The 26335-nt window shown below is 35.4% G+C and overlaps 1 protein-coding gene across 4 annotated transcripts in view; it reads right to left on the bottom strand.

Moving 5' to 3' along the window:
• The window catches only part of LOC149945515 (protein YIPF6), a 268416-nt gene that overhangs the window by 139013 nt on the left and 103068 nt on the right, over nucleotides 1-26335 (bottom strand). For all 4 annotated transcript variants that reach the window (XM_090174509.1, XM_090174510.1, XM_090174511.1 and 1 more), the window contains exon 2: nucleotides 11411-11502. The gene's annotated coding sequence lies outside the window, so the exon portion shown is untranslated. The remainder of the gene's footprint in view (nucleotides 1-11410; nucleotides 11503-26335) is intronic.

The raw sequence follows: 26335 nt of genomic DNA, 5'->3' as shown, positions 1-26335 counted from the left end.
CCCAGTGCCACAAGCTGGGATCGAACCCGGCTCCTTTTGCTGCGAGGCGAAAGTGCTAACCACTCCGCCACCCCACCTTATTAACTGAGATTAAAAGTTCGCCAACTATACAGGGTATGTCTACATTTGATCGGCCCAGGCATTTTTCTCAAAAACTATACTTTCTAGAAATGTGAAATTTTCAGTATGTACTCTCTCGGGGGAGATCGTTGTTATTTGTAAATTTCTGAAAAATCGTGAAATTATTCACGGTTTTAGAAGTGTTAGTTTTTGAACGCCATGTGGTAGACGAAAAATTTCAATGAGCAAGTTGTAGAGCATACTCGAAAACCTTTAATGGAATTGGTATGGTGGAAATCGGACATTTCGTCACTGAAATAATTGGTCATGAAAAACAAACAAAATTGAAACTTTTCGTCTATCACATGGCGTTCAAAAACTAACACTCCTAAAACCGTGAACAATTTCACGATTTTTCAGAAATTTACAAATAACAACGATCTCCCCCGAGAGAGTACATACTGAAAATTTTACATTTCTAGAAAGTATAGTTTTTGAGAAACATGCCTGGGCCGATCAACTGAAGACACCCTGTATTTTAAATATTAAATTTAAATTTGAACAAATTTCCAATCATCTTGTACATGAACTTAACAAACCCAAAAGGAATTTTATCGAAAATCAATTTTTCGAGTTACCTGGTTTTGGAAATCAGGTAGCGAAACCCGCGAAACCCGAAAGAGTTAGATGGTACCTGTATCAATTGGAAATTCAAATATGAATTGGGGTCCCGCGAATTGGCCAGAAATCTCACTAAAAATATTTTTTTTAATGCAACCGAAAACTTTCAGTTCAGAAATAATCAGTACTAACTAAAAATAAAATATTCAACCAAGTCGTCGGTTTTAATTTAAAAAAATTATGTAAATTTAAATTCGAAAATCGCCTAAAATGACGAAAATGAGCAAATGCCCCACATGGTATTTCCAATCGATTGACGTATCATGTGTCTTTGTACCTTTAATCGTGCGAACACCGTCCACAGTACATGAAAATAATACACACGAAGACACCCTGTATTGGGAATATAATCCGTGATGCAAAGTTTATTGTCTGATAAAATCGCTGACTTATACCTGACTTTTTACGGTATTATTTAAATCTCTAAATATACCTGACTTTTCTCAAATTCTTAAAATTTCCAGACATTTCCCTAACTTGGTTGGCCTACTTTCAAATTCCCTATCTTTTTCCTGACCTGATTTCTACCCTGTAATTGGAACTTATTCACGATTCAATTTTTATTACGAGCCAATCCGTCTGAAAATTTCGAAAATTAGGGGTTCAAAATAGTGGAACACGTTGAATTTAAAATCAAATAAATTAAAATTAAATCTTATTAAATTAAATTAAAATCAAATTTATCAGAAAATAAATGAAAATCTCCAAAACCAATTAGAATTTTTAATAATTTTATAGTGCAGTCTATCTACTCAAATCATCTCGTCATTAGTCCGACTTTACTTTCGAAAACATTTCACCACTAGGTAGCTAGGGTGGAAAATCTAAACATTTTTCGTTGCCATGGCAAAACGGTTGCCCATTGAATAAATTCCCTTTAAAAACACTAGTTAAAAACGTGGTTCAGAAAATAGCCAAATCTAAAATGTCTAACCAGGAGGTAGGTAACAAAGTTAGCAATAACTCTGGGATACAAATCCCCCCTGATCCGATCTAAAATGTAACTTTGTATTTGTCATTTAGGAAAGCGAATGTCGGAAAACGTTGAAAGCGAATTTAGTCGACTGCTCAGCCATTTTATACGACTGCTTATTTTTAAAATAAAGCAGCAGAGTCCCTAGATTCGCTATAATATAAGTAGTGCACTGGGCTTTTGTGTTTTACAGAGAAGTAACGACTGAGAGCGGGAGGGGCCGTGATAAGGGAAGCGCGGCCAGCCAAAAGCCAGAGTTCCTTTTGGAGAGTAACCCCTGGCGGATGAACCAGGAAAAGGAGTGGCGCGCGGTTCCCCTGGCGGCGCATTCCGTCGGAAACGATTCAGCCGGAAAAGTGAGAAATTTGTTTCTCCTTTGCAAATTCCCTCGAAACCGCCGCCCCACCATCCACGCACTGACTCCCAGTTTCCCTGCAATGGTGCTTCCCTGGGATGCTGCAACATCCCCTTCTCGTTGTACCCTCCCCCCCCCCCCCACATCCAATCCCAAAGCCAAAATATTTCCCATTAGTTCAAGTCCAAATTGAAGTCGACTATACGAATAGCCTATTTATCAAGGTTAGATCAAGAAGGAGATATAATTTTCATCGATTTTCCTCACCTTTTATACATTTTAAACCCCTTTCCTTAAAGGGGAACGGTCAAGCTTTAACCAGTTAGATAGCCCTATAGCCCATTAAAAACTAAATTTTATGGCGAAAACCGCGTCAAAAAATATTGAGTGGTTAATTTTTAATAAAATGAAGAAATTTCGGGGTTAGGGGCGCTGGCGGCAGCCCCTAAGATGGCGGCGAAAATTTAAACCCAAACACCTGGTGTTATTTTTCGTTTCAACTTTTTGGGCCAAAAGCTATTTTTTCCAGACAAAAAAAGGTACGTGTTAGTATATTGAACGTCTTGTTAATCTTTTGATACGGAAATAAGGCCATATTTGGAAAAGCTTGGCCGTTCCCCTTTAAGTGAATAAATTGGTAATAAGGCGTTGCAAATGAAACTAAAACTAACTTTGTAACTTTTAAGTAACTAAGATCTAAGAAAAATTAAAACGGGTTTACTACCTGCCTTAAATTCAATTAAGATGATTTCATCTTAAGCGAAATTAGGTCAAAAGGTCAAAAGAAACCGTTTGCCAACAAAAAATAAATATAATTTATATAACACTACTTTACTTTAACTTGACAAAGTTAAGAATATTTAAATCGAAGACTTTTCGTACACCTCATTTTGATTTGAACAACACTAAATTATAATATTACACTAATAATATTAATAATCGGCTACTCTAATACCAAAGACACACACCATAGACCTAAGTCATCTAGCGATTTTCAATGCCATTAATTCAGGTGGCCGGGTTACAATGCGTAGGAGGGTGGTGGCCGGCCCTTCATGCCACGCGAGCCAACAGCTCCCTACACTAACTATTACCGTTAACCCCTACAAGTTTTTATGGGAAGGGGAAACCGAAGAACTCGGGGGCAAACCCCTTAAACCAGTGGGGAGAGAACTTGCAAACTCAACGCGGAAGGAGTTGTTCCGAGTTTTCACTCAGTGCTACAAGCTGGGATCAAAACCAGCTCCTTTTGCTGCGAGGCAAAAGTGTGTATATATATTTTAAAAGTAGATGTATTTTTTAGACGAATCGAAAGTTGGCTCTTCCAAATAAACCTTTAAGATTGAAACTACGACTTTCGATTGGTTTAGAAGAGCCAAACACAGTTTTTCACAATCAAATTCCCTGACTTTTTCATGTTTTCCCTGACCATCTCCGGAGATTTTCCCTGACTTATTTTATGCAAATATTTTGTATTTAGAATAATTTTTAAAATTTCCTGACTTTTCCCTGATTTTTAGAATAATTTTTAAAATTCCTTGACTTCCCCCTGATTTTTAGACTAATTTTTAAAATTCCCCGATGTTTAAAATATTTTTTAATTCCCTGACTTTCCTTTGATTTTTAGACTAATTTAGAAATTCCCTGACTTTTCTCTGATTTTAGACTTATTTTTAAAATTCCCCGATTTTTAGAATAATTTATTTAATTCCCTGACTTTCCTTCGATTTTTAGACAAATTTATAATTTCCCTGACTTTTCTCTGATTTTAGACTAATTTTTAAAATTCCCCGATGTTTAAAATGTTTTTTAATTCCCTGACTTTCCTTTGATTTTTAGACAAATTTATAATTTCCCTGACTTTCCTTTGATTTTAGACTAATTTTTAAAATTCCCCGATGTTTAAAATAAGGGGCTGTTCACAAATTACGTAACGTGGTAGGGGGGAGGGGGGTTTTGGCAAGCGTTACGAATTGTTACGTGGGGGGGGGAGGGTTCACTAAAATGTTACGTAACACATCTTATTTTTAATATCGTAGACAGGGTTGCCACAAAATTTTGAGATTCAAATTCCATGACTATTCCCTGTTTTCCCTGACCATTTTAAGAGATTTTCCCTGACTTTTTAAGGCCAAATTTTTATTTTATATTTGACTTTTATCAGAAGTTAATAAATTTTAATGAACTTATAATTCAGTAAAAAGGTTATTGCAATGTTGAAAAAATTAGCCAAATTTTCAAGGAAATAAATGATAATCATAGAATTTGTCATAGATCTGGTCTAAAAAATAACCTTAAAAAAGTGCCAAGATAAAATTTAATTCCCTGACTTTTCCCTGACTTTTTACAAATTCTAAAAAATCCCTGACATTTCCCTGACTTATTAGGTCCATTCTTAAATTCCCTGACTTTTCCCTGATTTCCCTGTTTTCCCTGACGTGTGGCAACCCTGGTAGAATAAAATTTTCATCACTTTCAGAAACAGTCGCAATTATTAAAAACATTTTCATTGGTTTACATAAAAATACAGTTGTAATTTCAAATGTAAATTACAAACAACAAAATTTAGTACCTGATCTTATAGTACTTTATTACCAGCATATTAGTTGTTACGTACTATAATAATTTAAGGGGGGGGGGGTTCGATATTTGTTACGTAATTTAAGAAGAGGGGTCTTTCCATTTGTTACTCTTTGTTACGAGGGGGAGAGTGGAAGAGTCCAAAATGTGGTTTTTCTGCGTTACGTAATTTGTGAACAGCCCCTAATTTTTTTAATTCCCTGACTTTCCTTTGATTTTTAGACAAATTTATAAATTCCCTGACTTTTCTCTGATTTTAGACTCATTTTTAAAATTCCTTGACTTTCCAATGATTTAAAGACTAATTTTTAAAATTCCCTCACTTTTCCCTGATTTTTAGACCCATATTAAAATTCCCTGGCAAAACAACAAACCACCCATTATTGGAAATCCTTGATCGTCCCTGAAGAATGCTTTGAGAACGGGCTTTTCAAAAACGTCTAGGCTAAGAGATAACGAATTGCGGCGAACGACTGGCCTAAATCCCACATGAATCGCGGCGGAAAAATACTCTTTATCAGTAAAGAAAGATTCGACGGCGGGTTCGCCAAAGAGGTCTATTATTAGGGCAGGCCCCGGGCTAACTAGGGGTCACTCCTCTCTCCGCGTACAATCAATTAGATCAAAACAAACAGCCCACCCGAGAGACCTCCACCATCATTAACCTTTTCCCTTTGGCCAATTTCATTCACTCTTTTTTTTACCAATAATAAATATAATTAAGACCAGGAGTCATGTCTATTGTTAAGACTGACAGTTAAACCTAGATTTAAGTTTATTCATGGATAGATTTTAGAGGATCGGTAAAAAGCCTGGTTTTTAGCCCCCGTTAACCAATCACACTAACAAGGAGACATCCCGAAGTGTGACCCACCGATTTGGTTCAAACTCGGGGGATTGACAACACAAAATATTACATTTTCCCATTGAAAATAACATGGGATTTTGACATCAAATTGATCAAAAGTTGATCAATTTTGATGTTTTTTCGCCCATTTTTATCTATTTTTTCTATTTTTGGAATTTTCCAAATTTTTAAATTTGTTAAAATTTTTCACAGGGGTACTAGGAATCGGTCAGAATCCCATGTTATTTTCAATGGGAAAATTTCCATTTGTTGTTGTCAAAAACATTTTTCGTTGCCATGGCAAAACGGTTGCCCATTGAATAAATTCCCTTTAGCATTTTTCAAGTTACATGAAGGTCTACCAATCCCCCGAGTTTGAACAAAATCGGTGGGTTACACTTCGGGATGTCTCCTTGTAAGGGAGTCGTCCAAGGTTATTTGAAAAAAAAAACAAGTATCGCTAAGAGTGGACGATACTGTTCGAAAAAGGAAAAAAAGATAAACACGAGGTACATTTTTACGCCAAAAGGTATTTTTTCACGTTTTTATAGATTAAATATGATATACTAAATATCAGTTGATAGTTTTTATTGAATTAAAAAACTAAAATTAAAAATTACTCAAATATGAAGGGCAAAAAATTACTTAACAATATCAACCGCATTAGATTGCAATTTTGAAATTTTAAGATCACGTGGTACAAACGACCTTGTAAGACTCCCTCGGAGTCTCTCGAGCTATTGATACGCGGGGAGAAATAAAATGCACTGTGGAAGGGTATCGAAAACCTGTCCTCTTAATTTACTGTCCATGGTTTATTTGAAAATAATTTATAAATTATCATAAAAATTCGGTTTTAAAAGTAGAATTAAACACGAAGGTACTGGACTTAGTTCCGGATAGTGAACATAAAATTAAACTGTGATAGAATCAACAGAAATTAAACTGGTTATCTAAGGAGAGTATTCTAAAATTTAAATTAACCTCAATTAAATTGAATTACTATTGGTAATTTAATTTGCCATAGGCGACTTAAATCCATGGTTTTTTCAAGCGGATACGCCTAGATATACAGATTTTGAAATTAAGCGTGAGTCAATAGAAATAAAAACGGTTATCATTAGACTAAAAATAAAATGTATTTTATTTTAATTTCTTACGAAATAAAACAATGAGAATAACAAATTTCCACAAAAAATTCCTCGTTAAGTACATTTTGCACAATTATCTCAATCAGTCAATAATTAAAATTATAAAATATCAGGAACTTCATCATGTGGTGCCTTCGATATAGTCTTAGTCGATAGCTACGCCGCAAAATTTTCGTTTTGAAAACGAAAACATTTGAGAGAGTTGGCCGTTTTCGCTCTATCGAAATCTGGCAGCCTTGCCTGCCTTCCGGCCTGTATCTCCATACCGAAAATGGCCGACGATTACGCCGCCGAAAATATTCTACTAAACTGTTCGGCAGCGTTTTTGACCGTTATTTTGAATTATCGACTTATAAGACTATTAGCCTAACTGATTATTAATATAACCCTTATTTACCATGAAATTATTAACTTAATAAGCGCACTATAAAGAGCTAAGAGTCATTTTTATCGTAATTAGTGCTTCAGTTACTAACTAACAATATATTGCAATCATCCTGTACCTTAATATAATAAGCGCACTAAGCATTAACAACCTAAGAGTAACTTTACCACAAAGAAATATTCATTATAAAGCTATCCAAATCACCCTGTCCATTAACAAAAGATCTTTTAACATTAACGAACTAAGATCAATTATATAATAATAACCAGAACTAAAGTGATTAAGAATTAAAAATTACCTATTTTTACAGAGTTCGTATTTTTAACTTTGGACCTTCGAAGAAAAGCTGGTTAAGAAAATTTGTGCATTTCAAGATCAATAAAATCGGTGTGGTGTGCTTTCCCCATTTGAGTTCGGAGGAGGTGAAGGATTGGCCGCTTTTTCGTGTGAGATAAAAATATTAATCTGGCAAGCCCGTAAGAAATTGATAGCAGTCGATATTTAGGAGTAGCGTAGTTGCTAGCCTATGCTTCACTAATTTCCGGCTTTCCGCGCCGTTTTTCTTATTTTAAATGATTGTTGTAATAAATGTATGATGGCAAATAAGCAAAATACTAGTCCCAAATTAATCATTGGGTTTAAAAAGAAACTTAGATCATGAAAATATCCTTAACCCCAAACATACTTCAACACTTACTTAGGGTCCCTCTTACAACTCCTAAAAGGTACATCTCTAAAATATTAATATAAAGACAGGACATAAGCCGAATTCTCTTAAACCAAAGAATAACAAACGTTGTTAGTCCTGCTGAACTAGCTCTATAGTCAGTATGAAAAGTTTTGGGCCGATTTTATAGAACGCTCTATTTTTACTTATTTCAAATATCAACGTAGTGCCACCTTTTTGGAGAAAAGTCCAGGCCAGTGGAAAATAGTGGAAAATTGGCAAATAGTGGCTAATAAATAAAAATTGCATTACAAAGCTTGAAAAAGTAATTGGAATTATATTTTAAGAAGTTTATTGTAAAAATTTCTTAGTTTACACTGAACTTACAATGTTAGAATTATTTATTCGAATAATATTAACAGACTAGTTAATCAGAATCTGACCATTCCTATGCATATATATTTGCCTTAAGTAGCCCAAATCTTAAATACCTGTGTTAAATTTTTTTTTTTAAATTATTTCATAATTTTTTGTGGTAAAAAAATTTATTGGCCACTTTGGTCAGATAGGTTAAAAAATTCACTTTTGTCCACGGCGGAACACTGATAAGTGGATTGTAAGGTCACGTGAAATTTCGAAATACCACAACTAATTGGAAAAAAATAAAGAAAAAAGAGACTATGGTCTAACCGAAAATAACACTTTCATTGAAATTCGACTTAATTTCGGAAATGCGTTAATTTCAAGCCGAAAATCGACAAAAGAAAAACAAAAATGGACAGATGACCAACTTCTGTACCCCCGATCGTAAATTAGCTACAGAGGGTATGCTATTTCCGTTTATTCCCATTCGACTGAAATCCCATTCGACCGAAATCCCATTCGACCGAAATCCCATTCGACCGAAATCTCATTCGACCGAAATCTCATTCGACCGAAATCTCATTCGACCGAAATCTCATTCGACCGAAATCCCATTCGACCGAAAGAATTTTAAAATGTAGCCCAATTTGGCGGGGTGATTTGGTATTTTATTTACAAGGTATGTACTATCGAAGATCCATGTTTAGGTTAGGTTAGGTTAGGTTAGGTTAGGTTAGGTTAGGTTAGAGTTGGTTAAGTTTACTATTTCAGTTTTGGTTCAGTTACTTTTCTTGACTAGGTGAAGATAAAAATATAATTCATGCTCATTCCATTTTATTTTCAAATAAATGCATATTAGCTATCCGCTCCATTGCAAACGACTTCAGTAACTAAATTGAAAACATAGCAAAAGCCAATTTATATTGCAGCGTTCGGTCGAATGGGACACCTCAAAAACCGCCTTCGGTCGAATGGAATTTCGGTCGAATGGGACTAAAGCGCTATTTCCTATCGATTGACCGATCATTTACCCTTCTAGGCGTAACACTTGATGAGGTATGTAAAATTCCACGGCGGCAGCGGCGGCGGCGGCATCGACTACACTGTTTGCGAAACTAATACATTCAACCAGAGGGATTATACGTAAAAAGCGCTAGTTAAAATATCGAAATAACACGTTCAGCAAAAACAAAAATAACAGACACTCCCATGTATAATAAAGAACTAATATCAAAGATGCTAAAAGTGAACTGACGCAAATGAAATGTGACGTTTTCGGGCTGAAACGCCAACTATTAGCAATTTGAAAAGACTTTCTTAGTCACGGAGGAAAAAAGGTAATTCAATTTCCTATAAAAAAGGCGGGAACGCGTTATAGGAATCTACGAAAAAATCTCTCAGGGAAAGAGCCTGTGGCAGGGGCATCAACTGGAAGGCTTTCTAGTCATAAGAACAAGTTGGGCGAGCCAAAACATCCTTGAAATCCAAATGCATATTATTGGCCTCTTACAGGGTTCGTACAAAATGTCCAGAATTAAATTCCCTGACATTTCCAGGTTTTCCCTGACCATTTTTGTAGAATAAATGAATGGTTTTAGGTAAAAAATCTTGAGAAATATTTTATTTCAAAAATTTATTTGCCTGATTTTTTTTGGGGTCATTTTAAAATTCCTTACTTTTTGGGACCATTTTCAAATTCCTTGACTTTTCCAGGTTTTTCAGGTCGTGTACGAACCCTGTCTTAAGGGACGTTCAGACTATACAACTTCAAAACGGCAATAAGTTTGCCAACCAAATTTGTCCGACTAATTGGTAATGAAATATCAAGTGTGAAGATAAAATATTGGTACACTCTTTAAGGGACCAACAGGCATTTTATTCGGGTAGGTGACCAATTTTTGGGTGTACAATTTGTTTGAGATATACAACTATTGAAAATTCAACCAATGAAATTGAAGTATTCCTAACGCGGGAACTTTGAAACTTTTGACCAGTTGTCTGCTTACTATCAAACGTTGCTATTACAATAATTATAATAATAATAATCCGCTACGACAATAACCAAGGCAGCACCTTAGGCCCAATTCACCTAGCGTAAAGCAGACATAAATAATCTTGACAAGTTAAGCCTAATTTCTAAATTTAATACAGAACACTTTTAAACAGAAAGAAAATAGCAGACAAAATAAAAAAATACGGATCATCCCATTGTAGCCCTCTTGTGAACATTTGTCGTACCAAAATTCAATATAAACCTATTTTTGATGTAAAGATGTAAAATTGCAAAGTACTTTAAAATAGATAAATGTATGTAAATTTAAGCCTTTTTTTATAAAAAAAATATACTAATATTAATATAATATAATATCGGTTTCTGCGTTGAGTTTGCAAGTTCTCTAACCACTGGTCAAAGTGGTTTTCCTCCAATTTTTTCAGTTTCCCTTTCCATAAACATTTCTTGAGAGTTACGGTAATAGTGAGTTTAGAGATCTGTTGGCTCACGTGGCATGAAGGGCTTGCCACCACCTTCCTACGCATTGTAACCCGGCTACCTGACGACTTAGGCCTATGGTGGTGCCTTGGGTATTAGCCTAGCTGATTATTATTATCAGTATAATTATTATTAATTTGCTAGTATTTTAAAGAAAGTGGGTGAACTAAAAGAAAATCAAGATTTGTCCAATCCGGCCGCCCACTATCTATCACACTACAAGTTTTTGATTCAAAAGAATAAAAATCGTAATAGCGCTAAAAAAGCGAAAAAAAAGCGTTTTTAAATAGATTCTCTTCCTAGTCGTTAGGTGGCGCTAGGCGTTTTCGAAAATTGGGTAACAAAAAACCAATGGAGCGACCAAATGGTGAAGTCTTTGCGGTCTTCCCAAAATGACAAATGACGGACATTGTCGCGAGAGGGCGCCACCGAAAGGAGAAAAGGGGCAGATAAATCGCATTCTGGGTACGAGCGCGGCCAGAAGGGGGAAAAAGCAAATATTTACGACACGCGATAGTTTCGCATTGAGTCGGACTATTTTCTCGCTTCATAAGCCTTTGCAAAGACTAGATTTAGGGGCCGAGGCTTAGCCGATAATCGAATGAAAGGTAACGTTCGTAAACTTTACCAAATCGCGGGCTTTACGAGTAGCCGTCGAGTGACGTCAGCGGCGTTGGGGAGTTTCAAAGGAATACCTATCTATATTCTATATGAAAATGAATGGGCGTCGAAGCTATATTCATTCGGCAGGCGGGCGCGGGAGGGCGCTGGCGTCTACCGACATTCGCGGCTCTCTCTATTAGGGCTAACCGTAAAATAAATCGCTGACGTCGCGATAGAATATAAAGAAAACTTACCGTTCTCCGCTGGTCCACTCGTTCCTGGCCTTTGATTCGATCTCGTAGGCTGTGGCTGCGCTCTCAAGATTTTTATTCGTTCTCCGGGAAATCTAGAATTAAATGGAGGGGATGAGAACCCCTCTGATAGCGCCACCTATTTATCAATTTGAAAAAAAAGGGAAACTGCGAGCGGAAAATAGATAACGTCTATAGCGCCACTGCGAGTCGGCGAGATAAACTAAGAAACATTTCTAAACAGAAGATCGAGGCTAACCGTGAATTCATTAGGTGAATAATACGGCGGCCATGTTACAAAGAAAAGAGGCATGACGTCACGTGAAAGCTATCTCTATAGGTGATATTTAAGATAAATTTGCACAAGATGGCGGACCACAAGGTGGTCACTTTTTAAAGAAAAAAATTGTAGAAAATATATTTTAGAATATTAAGAAAAGTGTATAATTAATACCTTTGAAGCGAATAAACATTTTATTTAAATGGATTTTAAAAGGGTGTGTGATATGTTTGGTTACACCAAATAATTCGATCGAATATTCGAATCGAACAAACGTGGAAAATGTTCGAACATTCGAAGGGCAAAGTTAAGTAAAACTGTAAAACCAAACACGTCAAATTAATTGGTATTCGAAATACTATATTTGGTATTTGATCAATTAACTGGTCCCGTTTTTCCCATTAAAAAATATTCGACCAACCTATTCGACGTTTCGAATATTCGATTTCGTATTCGACGTGACTAGAAAAACCAATATTTAATATTCGAAATACTATTTGGTATTTGATCAATTAACTGGTCCCGTTTTTCCCATTCAAAAATATTTGACCAAACTATTCGACGTTTCGAATATTCGATTTCGTATTCGCCGGGATTAAAAAAAACAAGATTTAATATTCGATTCGATTCCCAAAAATTAAATTTGGTTAATTATCGCTTTCTTTACCAATGACGTCACCAAACTATTTTAAAATAATTAAAACGGCGCGACTACGAATAATATAAAAATGTGAGACAAAACGCGATAAAATTTAAAAGGAAAAACCAATTACAAAATCGATAAAAAGGGAAAATTCCACGCGACTTGTCTACCGCAACCGCAACGAATAAAGAACAAAATATTTACGAAAATATAGAAAAATATAGGAAAAATTATAAAATATAATAACTCCGTGTGAAAGCTAAATCATATTTCCACAAAAAAGAATCAACTGATTAGCCCGAATAAATATTCTAATAAAACCCATACCGCGTATAAAAATAATCAATTACTCTAACACACTTATAAGAAAAATAAACCCTAAAAACGCTACGAAGAAATATATACCACGAGAAAAATCGAAAGAAAGTAGGGAGCAAAATATTTAACGTCCAATAGCCCAAAAAGCAGACTATCAAAAAAAGGTATAAAACTTTTTACGACAATCTATATAGGACTTATACGATGGTAAGCAACGAGGCTAGGGAATTCCGAAGGACCGTCGGGCTTCTTCGGCGTACGGAGTGGCGACAAACGGACAAACTGGGGGTCCTACCGTATAACTATCAATGAATCTAGAGCAAGACGTTAGGATCGGGAAAAATCCACCTTTTTTGTTACTCGTATAAAAGCAGTGATAGGCACTTCCGATAGCGAACCGCTCAGCTCAAACACCGCTCACGCTCTCAAAATTTTGACAGCCGGAATAGGCCTTCATGAAGTTCCGCTCAATTTTGAGAGCCGGAATAGGCGCTCATGAAGTTCCGCTCATTTTGGAAAGACGGAGTAGGTGCTCATGAATTTCCGATAATTTTTGAGAGCCGGAATAAGCGCTCGTGTTTGTCGCACAATTTAGAGAGCTGGAAATATATTTTACCGCTCAATTTCGCTCAAAGTTACAAAAAACTCTCAAATGAGTTGAGAGGTGCCCATCGCTGCGGAGGAAAGTACGATTTGAGAGGGGCCTTTGATTATTCTAAGGGCGTTGCCCAGGATTTTTTTTTAAGAGCACCGATTTTTGTAATCTCTAAAAACCTTCGCAGTAAGAAAATACCGTTTTTTTTCTTACTAACTTTCATTTTGAGAGCATTTTACCCCCATTGTCTGCGCGTATGGATCCAAATTTTCTTTGAAACTTAAAACTACAAAGGGAGTTTTTATACGGGCCACTTTAGACCCGAAATATTTTGTATTTGTTTCAGAGTGGCATCTAGAGAAAACTTATTACGTAATTCTTACCAGTTTGTTCGTGTTACTACAAATATTTGAAATTTACAACATTTGTGGGGATTGGTTTTAGAGGCATATATTACCATACGACCATAATATTACCAGAAGTACGTTATAAGTAAGAAAATCTCCACAAAATAATAAAATATAGCAGCTACATTTTATTATTTTGGGTACAAAATTATAAAATATAATAACTATAAACAGGAAACTATAGAGGTATACACTTGGGATGTCTAAGGTTCCATTGGGACGGTGATACGAAAACGCGTCGAGAAAAGGGCGGGGCTTAACTACGTCAAGTGTAAGACGTAACACAACATTTCTAATTCATTGGCTCGAGGTTTGACGTGAAAGGAATGCGTCGTCATGGTAACAAATAAGCGATCTTCCCGCGCAAAAAAAGGCTTATAAAACAATGGATTTAAAAACTTCAATTTGTTATCTTACTTAATATTTTAAAGTAATTATAATGTTCTTCGCGAAAGAAGTGTAGTGATACCTAATTTCAGGTATTTGTACGGTTATAAAAGAAATAATCGGGTAAGCTAATAATATATTAACCATGACTAGGCTTAATGACGAGTTTTCGTCGAATGAGGGTAGCGAGGCTCGAAAGTTTTTCTCGTGAGTTTTCCCGCTTTAAGACACGCCCGTTGCTACGAGCTTCATCGCGGCCGTAAAAATCTTCCTTGGGCATTCCAAGTGTATATCTATATAGTTTCCCTCTCTAAACCACATGATTAGACCAAATAAATATAAAAATGAAACTTGGAAATTACTTAAAGGCCGACTACATGAATCTTCGGTTTACTCTGTCTTTTACTGGAAGTAGGCTGACTGCATGGCACACGTGTATTGCAGTAAGCCTACTTCCAGTGAAAGACAGAGTAAACCGAAGATTTATGTAGTCGGCCTTAAACGATTTAAGGTATAAATTTAGGGATTTAAAATTAGATGTATGTCAGAATTCTTCAAAATAGTGACGTCCAAATTTAGTAATATTAAGAATCTATAATGGCCTATTCGCGACTGAAACTATCGCTACGCCCCCTTTATTTCGCCATTGATGAAGCGGATGAAGCAGACGCTATTAGTTTTCCTCATCGTTATTCGTAAATTTGACTTAATAAATATAGATAATTTCATTTTAATATAATTTTTACAACGTTTGCTTCATTTCCGAACTGAAAAATTGATTTCACGTCTATTTCCATCCATTCGACAATTTTCCATTCCCGCGGGAAATGAAAAAAAAAAAAAAACATTCCCATGCAGCTCTCTAAATTATAGGATAATTATAGGACTAAATTATAGGATAATTATAGGACTAAATTATAGGATAATTATAGGACTAAATTATAGGATAATTATAGGACTAAATTATAGGATAATTATAGGACTCTATTATAGGATAATTATAGGACTCTATTATAGGATAATTATAGGACTAAATTATAGGATAATTATGGGACTAAATTATAGGATAATTATCTAGGACTAAATTAAAGGATAATTATCTGGGACTAAATTATAGGATAATTATAGGATAATTATAGGACTAAATTATAGGATAATTATAGGACTAAATTATAGGATAATTATGGGACTAAATTATAGGATAATTATGGGACTAAATTATAGGATAATTATGGGACTAAATTATAGGATAATTATAGGACTAAATTAAAGGATAATTATATAGGACTAAATTATAGGATAATTATAGGACTAAATTATAGGATAATTATAGGACTAAATTAAAGGATAATTATATAGGACTAAATTATGGGACTAAATTATAGGATAATTATAGGACTAAATTATGGGATAATTATAGGATAATTATAGGACTAAATTATGGGATAATTATAGGACTAAATTATAGGATAATTATAGGACTAAATTATAGGATAATTATAGGACTAAATTAAAGGATAATTATATAGGACTAAATTATAGGATAATTATAGGACTAAATTGTAGGACTAAATTATAGGATAATTATAGGACTAAATTATAGGATAATTATAGGACTAAATTGTAGGACTAAATTATAGGATAATTATAGGACTAAATTATAGGATAATTATAGGACTAAATTAAAGGATAATTATATAGGACTAAATTATAGGATAATTATAGGACTAAATTATAGGATAATTATAGGACTAAATTAAAGGATAATTATATAGGACTAAATTATAGGACTAAATTATAGGATAATTATAGGACTAAATTGTAGGATAATTATAGGACTAAATTACCAATTTAAAAGAGTTTTGTAGGGTTAAAATATAGAAATACGCCATTTCAATTCGCAACCGAAACGAGTCTAGGTGGCGTAGCGGCGCTATCTACTCCGAGGTTGCGCCTGCGATCTAGCGTCTGCTACGGAAAAATTAAAAAGTCTTAAATATCAAAATATAAGCAAACGATGCACAAATTATATTAAAATGCCAGTATAATTATTTTATTAAGTCAAATTTCCGAATTCCGATGAGGAAAAACTAATAGCGTCTGCTTCATCCGCTACCTATCTAGGTTTCAATGGCGAACCAAAGGGGGCGTAGCGATAGTTTTCGGTCGCGAATAGGTTTTGCTGGAATTCTTAACTTTTATATAAATTATTTATTTGTAAATAGACACCTCTAAAAGACTTAGTTTATATAAATAAATTAAATATTAATAATAAGCTAAGATCAAAGTGTAATATGTTTGTCGCACCAAGTGTGTAAACTTGGATCGATATATTAGCTACATATTCGCTTGTACCAATAGTAATATTGTAGATTCTACAAAGTCTTAAGGTAACTATGTACAGATATGTCATACAAAATTATCGTAACAGTTGCTCTTGAAATAACAGTTTGAATAGCGACCATAACCATATCGAAAAAGCAATCCGGTCCAACAAAGGCTTAAAACCAAACGTTCTCATGGTTTACAATTTATTTGACGTTCCCGAGTCCTGTTCCATTATAGGCCAAATAATAGGTAGAATAAAAAATTACTATTTTTAAAAGGATTGACGGAAAAATATAAAATTACCCTTTCTAATAATTTATTTGTTTTATCGATATTTGCCAAAAAAAAAAGAATACAAATAGCGATACGGCACGATTTATTTGTCGGCTGCACTAAAAAATAGGTCAAGCAAAAAGTATTGACATAAAAATATTACATTTTACCATTTCTAATCATTATTTGTTTGTTTTACGCGGGGGTGGGCGGGGAAAAAACATTTTCGAAAGATAAAAAATGAAAAGAGATTGAGATAGCCTAGAACAAGTACGTCACGAGCCGGAAATACTAACATTTGAAAGTGAATATTCCGTATCATAGGTGGCGGCAGTTACCGCGAAAAGTTAGAATCCAATAGGAAATTCCACTTACAAGGAGACATCCCGAAGTGTAACCCACCGATTTTGTTCAAACTCGGGGGATTGGTAGACGTTCATGTATGATGAAAAAACCTAAAGGGAATTTATTCAATGGGCAACCGCTTTGCCATGGCAACGAAAAATGTTTTTACAATACAAAATATTAAATTTTCCCATTGAAAATAACATGGGATTTTGACCTCAAATTGATCAAAAGTTGATAAATTTTGATGTTTTTATTGTTAATTTTTATTTCTTTTTTCTTTTTTTGGCATTTTCGAAATTTTGAAATTTGTTCAAATTTTTTACAGGGCGGGGGCTAGGAATCGGTCAGAATCCCATGTTATTTTCAATGGGAAAAATATCCATTTGTTGTTGTCAAAAACATTTTTCGTTGCCATGGCAAAACGGTTGCCCATTGAATAAATTTCCTTTAGGATTTTTCAAGTTACATGAAGGTCTACCAATCCCCCGAGTTTGAACAAAATCGGTGGGTTACACTTCGGGATGTCTCCTTGTTAGTGATGAGAGTGTAGCAATGTTTAAATCGCCATAAGGTTCTTCAATTATAATAAATAAGGCGCTTTAAACTATAATGAAGCCTCGATAGGATAACGTTACAGTCCCGTATTCGGGGGTCAGTATTTACCGAGTCGAGTTAGGCCTTATCGACAATATATTCCCAAATCCTAGCTTCAACATAAAACGATTCTAAAAACGAGTTTTATAAGTAGCGAATTAACCTCCTACACTAATTACGGAGATACCGTATCAAATGGAATCCGCCCGGGTCACTTAATAAAGCGAACGAAGGACCATCTCGCCTTCCTCGTCTCGAGCGGAGCTATCAAGTGACCAACGTCCATTCGCGAGATATCGAGAGATTTAGGGGGGGGGGGCGAGAAGCGAAGCTGGTTTTCCATCCCCCTTTTAAAAGCTCGGCAACGCGTAAAATAATCGGCAGATAATCCTAAAATAAACAGAACAGTGTCGCTAGCGGGGAAGCATGCGCGAGGGGGCAACCGAGTACGCCACCTACCGTTCGAGAGTGGCATTAAATAAGGAAAGCCATTGGCCTTAATAGAGGGCAGTGGCGGCCTAGGCCTCGGCGCTGTCACGGAAATTGAAGCTCGGCCGTTTCTCCCCCCGCTACACGATGGCGCTGCACTCGCGCATGAATTATTCAGCATGGACTAATGCGGTTGACAGAGAAGCCCCCGGGAGCACTCCAGTCCCTCTCTCTCTCTCTCTCTCTCTCTCTCTCTCTCTCTCCTTCGACGCTTACTATAACACTGCGATCTACAGGCTGCCGCACCCCCGAGAAATGACAGGGAGATGCATCGTCCGAGGAACCAATGCCTTCGAGCGATTGGTTTTCGTGCGTAGAAAACGTCTTGCAATGACGAAACAGGGTAAAGAAATAGGTTGACACTGGTACAAGGAAACGTCTCGAAACTGGTCCAAGAATTATCTCGAAACTGGTCCAAAGAATGTCTAGATTGGTACAAAAATGTCTAGAGACTGGTACAAAGAAATATCTCGAGATTGGTCAAAGAAATATCTAGAGACTGGTTTAAAGAAATATCTAGAGACTGGTTTAAAGAAATATCTAGAGACTGGTTTAAAGAAATATCTCGAGATTGGTCAAAGAAATATCTCGAGATTGGTCAAAGAAATATCTAGAGACTGGTACAAAGAAATATCTAGAGACTGGTACAAAGAAATATCTAGAGACTGGTACAAAGAAATATCTAGAGACTGGTACAAAGAAATATCTAGAGACTGGTACAAAGAAATATCTCGAAACTGATACAAAGAAATATCTCGAAACTGATACAAAGAAATATCTCGAGATTGGTCAAAGAAATATCTCGAGATTGGTCAAAGAAATATCTCGAAACTGGTACAAAAATGTCTACAGACTGGTACAAAGAAATATCTCGAGATTGGTCAAAGAAATATCTCGAAACTGGTACAAAGAAATATCTCGAAACTGGTACAAAGAAATATCTCGAAACTGGTCAAAAAATATATCGACTGGTCAAAAAATATATCGAGACTGGTCAAAAAATATATCGAGACTGGTCAAAAAAATATATTGAGACTAAACCAAAAAGACTGGACCAAGAAAAAATTTCGAGATTGGTCCAAAGAAATATCTCAAGGCTCGTCCCAAGAAATCTCGATACTGGTCCAAAGAAACATCACGAGATATAACATCATGTAAATATGTTTTATTTCAAAAGCTGAAATTGGGGATATTTAGAAAAGAGCACCTAACAAAAATAGTTAATATTCAAGAAGGTGCAAATTACAGTTTATCAGTAATCCCAACAAACAATAGCGTCAGATTTTGAAGGAGTGACGCATCACCCTGTACGAAATCAACGATATCAAACTATAGCCCGGGCCCCTCCGAATCCCTCCAGTCAGCATCCGCGACGCTTTTTTCGCGAGACAGAGAACTTTTTTCTGCCGTCTCTAGGAGGCGACAGTGTCGCACTCTGACGGTGCCCCCCCCCCCATCCTTCCTCTTCTAAAGTTCCTTTTTATATATGCCCCCTAGCGGAGAGGGAAGGAAGCTCTTCCAAAGTGGAAAGGTGGCGTTGTTAATTGACATCCGTCTCCACAACAGTTTTCCCCGGATTCCGAAGTCTCCCACTAGATGGCGCCCAATATATATACATACGGGCCACTTCCTCGTCTGTTTTCGCCTACTTCCTCTTCTCAGTTTCCGGTTTAAGAACGTCGATTGGATATCGATTTCTAAGCGCTCGGAGAAGTACCCCCCGTAATTCTACTTTCGGAGAGACACGCTGCTGCCCTGAGGAGAAGAGAAAGCGCAGGATGAGAGGCGCCTGGAGGCGAGCTTCCCAACGAGTTCCACGCTTTGGATTTCGGGATAGGCGTGGAATGTTTCACATTTCTCTCGACGGTGTCGCCAGTTAATTTTGAGGGTAGATTGAATATCGGGGCCCAGTAAACAAGACACTTTGTATAAGCCACGATAAGCCACTATGAGCCACGCGCAGCCTTTCGGGAAAACAGCCTGGTCTGAATTTAATCAATTTGATTCCGTGATTTAAATCAAATGATTTTATTTTAAAATAATTGATTTAATTCGTATATTATTCTTCATTGTAGGAAAATGTACGTAAAATAATTCAGAGTCAACTAAATTAAATATAATCAAAATTAATTTTACCCAGGGAAAATATTAATCAATTAAACACTTGGTTTAAATAATTTTATTTTAAAATCATTGATTTAAATCATCTACATGTATCATTTTTAATTTTATCCATAAAAATTTAAAATGACAATTCACAGCATACTAAAGTAATTAAATTTAATTAAAGTTAACTTTACCTTGCATTACCACTTCGAGTAAATTACTAATCAATTAAATATTTGGATTTAAATGAAGCGACTTTATTTCAAAATCATTGATTTAAATCGCCAATTATTCTTCAATGTATTTATGAAAATGTACAAAAGTAGGTTCTCTAGCAATGCCAATTCAGGGCAAACTAAATTAAAATAGTAATTATATTAATTACTTAATTAAAATAAAAAACACAAATACGATTTAAATCAAATAAATCGATTTTTTTTAAATAAGGTCGTCCATAAAATATTTAACTTTATAAAAACCACCAAATAAAAATAACGACACAAAAATAGGCAAAAGAAAAGCAACATTTCGTTTAAACTGCTTGTTACTGTTAACAAATCATTCGAAAAACACGGAACTTTCATTAAAATCACGTATGGTGTAGCCGCCACCGCCGCCGTCGTCGTCGTCCAATAGCGCGTAGCTCTTCGACCGGTATGGTGAATATGGTATATTGTACACCAATCGATATGGAACTGCACGTACTCGATATCCCAATATTAAATTCGGTAATCTCAAGCCTGCAAATTGGCCATTTACCCATTTTAGCTATTTTGGAAATTTTTGCATCGGAAACTAAATACATATTTTAAATTAGGTTCGATTTTCTTGAAAATTATATTTTTGGTTAGGCCTCAACCCCTTTTATCTAAGTATAGAATTACATAATCCAATTGCAATTTTACTTGAGGTTTTTAGCCCATACGCGGGACCCCCGACAGCCCGCGGACGCTCTATTTTGATATTTGAATTTAGTATCAATTGAATATTAAGACACGTGACGCCATCTATCCCGAAATATTTATTCTCCGACTTTAAATGGAGCAACATGAAACTTAAACGGTATACCATTAACTAATAATAAATATGGAACCTTCACTGTCGCCATATCAATTTCAGAACTCGAGGGCCCAGAAATTGGGCATTGGCTCTGCTTCGATCCGTTAAGGTTAGAAAGGAAAATGATACATCAACCGATCGAGAATATCGATCCCTCGCTGTCGCTACATCATTTTGAGCACTCGGGGGCCCAGATGTTGGGAATTTTCTCGGTTAATCACTTTCTCGATATTCTTAACACGTACAGTATTTGAGTGTGTATTCAAATGTCCATGACATCTTGTTTACATTATAGTTTTTAATCGATTGATATTACATTACAAACTGAAAAAGTTATATCATTTACATTTTCTTCTTTCTATCTTGTGAAGATTCACTTCCCCCACGTCATTATGTCGTCTGTTCCATCGTCTTCCCTTAAGCTTGGGAAAGTGGCTAGTATCATGATATTTTTAGCCCAGTATCGTGATGATTCTTTGGCCAGTATCGTGATATTTATTCGGCCAGTATCGTGATGTTTCTTCGGCCAGTATCGTGATGTTTCTTCGGCCAGTATCGTGATGTTTGTTCGGCCAGTATCGTGATGTTTGTTCGGCCAGTATCGTGATGTTTGTTCGGCCAGTACCGTGATGTTTGTTCGGCCAGTATCGTGATGTTTGTTCGGCCAGTATCGTGATATTTATTCGGCCAGTATCGTGATATTTATTCGGCCAGTATCGTGATGTTTATTCGGCCAGTATCGTGATGTTTCTTCGGCCAGTATCGTGATGTTTCTTCGGCCAGTATCGGGATATTTATTGGGCCAGTATCGGGATATTTATTGGGCCAGTATCGGGATATTTATTGGACCAGTATCGGGATATTTATTGGACCAGTATCGGGATATTTATTGGACCAGTATCGGGCTATTTATTGGACCAGTATCGGGATATTTATTGGACCAGTATCGGGATATTTATTGGACCAGTATCGGGATATTTATTGGACCAATATCGGGATATTTATTGGACCAATATCGGGATATTTATTGGACCAGTATCGGGATATTTATTGGACCAGTATCGGGATATTTATTGGACCAGTATCGGGATATTTATTGGACCAGTATCGGGATATTTATTGGACCAGTATCGGGATATTTATTGGACACAACAGACGACGTTTTGACGTAAGGGAAGGAAAATTTCACAAGATAGAGCGAACCAAAATTCCACCCGCTAACTTTCAGAATCGACCTATATTTCTGATATTTAATGCTCAGAATAAAACCATTAAATCTTGAAATATGTTGAAAAATAATATATTTTAAACGTAAATTAAATAATTAATGGACACACAATCAGTACTTTTCCAATTAGCATTACAGCCAACCTTACAGTTTTCAATATGGACAGTCTGAATTTGAAACTGCGGCAACATCGAGGCAAACTCAGTGGTCTGTGTTATTTAAACCCAAATTGGTGACGATGGTTTATTAACAAAGCCTTCTAAGGACGTAATGTAAACACGGGGACCAATTTAACTACCGCGTATCAACTGTACAATGATGTCAGCGTTATCCCATTAGAGCGATCAACAAACGACGATACACCTACAAATCGGGTAAAGTACAATTTCTTCCGAAATAATATTTACACAAAACATTCCAATAAATGAAGAATCTGAAAACAATACCAATTGTTTGTTCAGGTACCTTTGCTCCGGATAATATTTGAAAATACAGTAACAGGGTTCGTACAAAATTTCCTGAATTAATTTTCCTGACTCACAAATTTTCCCTGACCATTTTTGTAGCATAAATGAAATGTTTGAAGTAAAATCTTGCAAAATATTAAATATTTATTTTTAATACATTTTTCAAAACATTATTTGCCTGATTTTCTTGCAGTCATTTTCAAATTCCCTGACTTTTTGTAATAATTTTCAAATTCCCTAAATTTTCCACTTTTTTCAGTTCATGTACGAGCCCTGACTAATAGATGACAGGGTAATTTTCGTATAGCGCCATCTGCAGTCAAAATAAAAATATATCTCCCTATTTCTTTTAAGTATCTCGCGTGTATACAGACGGCGCCGGTCGAGGATGACCCCGATTGTGAAAGCAGCCTTACATAGAACTCCACAACTGGGCTATACATCTTTTGGCCTCCCAAAATTATCTGCAATAATTTTAAGTGCCAAAAGTAACAATATCGGTAAGTATGGAAGATTACCATACTCTAAAAATTATCTCCTTATAGTCATTCTCGCGAAATCGGAATAAATGCATTCTTGGTATGATACACCGGTTGATTATGGTAAAGAGCGGGGATTTGGCACGCGACGCGCTAAGCTAGACACGGCTCCCAGTCAACATTAAGCCTTGTCTCGAATAGAAGCTCGCTCACTTACCTCGCTCTTTTAATCCTCAAAATGTTGAGATTCAAATTCCCTGACTATTCTCTGTTTTCCCTGACCATTTTAAGAAATTTTCCCTGACTATTTAAGGCCAAAATGTTTATTTAAAAATTCACTTTTATCAGAAGTTTATAAATTTAAATGTACGTATATTTCAGTAAAAAGGTTATTGCAATGTAGAAAAAATTAGCAAACTTTCAAGGAAATAAATGATAATCATAGAATTTATTATAGATCAAGAGTAAAATTACCTTCAATAAGTGCCAAGATAAAAAGGAATAATAATAAAATATAATAATATAATATAATTCCCTGGCTTTTTCCGGAATTGATACGAATTCTTAAAATTCCCTGATATATGCCTGACTTTTTATGTCAATTTTTAGATTCCCTGACTTTTCCTTGACGTGTGGCAAACCTTTTATAAATACATGATTTTACCAGGACTGGCTGGTTTAAACCAAGTAGTTTTTTTTAACTTTGTTATGATTTACTGTAAACTATTCCCAATAACTTGTACATTTACTTACCATAACACTACGAAGCTAAAACGTCTTCTTGGCCAAAATATTTCTACATAATCGAAACTAAAACTTCGTTTCTGGCCAAGACCTTTCTAATATTGAAAACCGAAAAACATCTACAACACATTTTAAAGCGTTACTGCTGTTCTATAGATGTTTATTGGTTAATAATAATCCACAAGGCACAGAGAAAGTATCTAAACTTGCGTGTTTGTTTAAGGGGGAAGACTACAGTGACCATTGTCTACTTTCACGCTATTTCAAGCTGAACACTTTTAATTTTGTATTTTTACTTAAAAAATTAATATTTCAGTGTAAAACAGCCTAAAATAATTTTGACAAATTTAAATTTAAAAGTAATTAAGTTATTACGTTTTAATTCGGATGCCCGGAGCTAAACAAGTTGGCAAGGCCCAAACTACCCTTTAGTTAGGACCTTATATCTCGTTAACTATTAATATTATAATTATCAAAATTATTTTAAGCACTAGAGGAAGGTTCAGCCTAATAATAAAAATATAATTCAACTATATAATTGTTAAAACAGAAACGTTCAGCTTGAACGAAAAAGAGGCTTTTACTGTATTTTACCCCCTTTAAGTCTTTAGAAAAGATGTTAAATAGAGTCAAAGAAGTGTAATCCCTTAAAGTATAGTTCCAGAAAATAAAAAAGTTAATTTTAATCTGGGCATATAGTTTTGGTATTTTTATTTTTTTACTTAAATTAAATTTTAGTTAATAAAGAACCGTATGTACATTGTACAGTTAAAAAGAATTAAAATTAGCGATAAGGAGATAAGTCCTTTGTGAAAAGTTATAAAAAAGTTAAACCCTAAACAAATTTCACTCGAAGATCTATTTGGTCCGAGTTTCGCGTCTTTTGGTTTGCTCGAAGACCTATCGGTACGAGCTATTAGTAAGTTTTTAAATTTCTTCAAAGGACATCGAACTTCTTCTATGGGATTTGGCTTTCGACAGATTTTTTTCAAAATTAAATATGTTGCTAAGCTTGATCAAAGGAGCAAAATTGTCTCTTGCCATTTTTCCCTAGCTCTTATAGTTTGTCCAGTATCAGCGGTCGAAAGTGGACAAAACTTAGTATAGTCTATTTGTTAAAAGGAGTCACGGCCCATCGGTTAACGCTCATCGCTCGCGCGTCGCTAGTCCGGGCTCACTATCAATAGAGCTTTCTTGCCAAGATGTTTACACCTCTACTTCATTATTTCTTTTCTCGCAACTTATTATTCGATGAATTTTCGTACGTGGAATTATTTATTAATCAATATTTTATGAGAAATAATAAAATAAAATAAATACTAAAGAAATCAGAATATATATGATTAACCATTTCGTTGAATCCCACATTCAACACTCGCTCATAGGTCACTCAACAACAGATCAAACACCTATTTATCGATGCAGCACATACTCGGTTAAAGTCACGGTCACACGACAGTTAAGACTCAATACTTAACTATTTATCTACGGAGTTCGTTCATCGTGCGATCAGAACGTCGTACGAACAGAACGAAACCAAATCCGTTTTGTGAAGCCCCTCGAATTTCGACAAGAAAACTCTATTGATAGTGTACTCGGACTAGCGACGCGCAAACATAGAGCGCTAAGCGATGGGCCGAGACTTCTTTTAACAAATAGACGACACTAAGTTTCGTCCACTTTTGACCGCTGCTACTGGCCAAACAATAGGAGCTAGGGAAAAATGGCAACGGACAATTTTGCTCCTTTGATCAAGCCCAACAACATGTTTCAATTTGAAAAAAATCGGTCGAAAGCCAAATCCCATAGAAGAAGTGCGATGTCCTTTGTTTCGGGTTTAACTTTTTTATCCTTTTTCCTAATGGACTAATCTACTTATTCGCTAATTTTATCATCCTTTGCAATGCAGTTCATACCTTCCTTTTAACTAAAAAATAATCAACACAAGCGAAAAAATAGATTAAAAGTAAAATAAACCAGACCAACCAGTGTATTAAAAAAATAGTTTAAACCAAACAAAATGTCACGGACATTTTAAATACATTTTAAACATTAAATTTGAACCAATTTTCAATCATCTTGTACTAAATAAACCCAAGAGGAATTTTATCGAAATTGAATTTTTTAAGTTAGGCCTAACTGGTTTTGGTAGGGAAACGTGAACACATTAATTTAAATAAATT

Source organism: Leiobunum rupestre, chromosome 5 (genome assembly GCF_980474605.1).
Source record: "Leiobunum rupestre chromosome 5, qqLeiRupe1.1.hap1, whole genome shotgun sequence".
Classification (NCBI taxonomy): Eukaryota; Metazoa; Arthropoda; class Arachnida; order Opiliones; family Sclerosomatidae; genus Leiobunum; species Leiobunum rupestre.
This window is presented reverse-complemented; position numbering and strand designations above follow the sequence as displayed.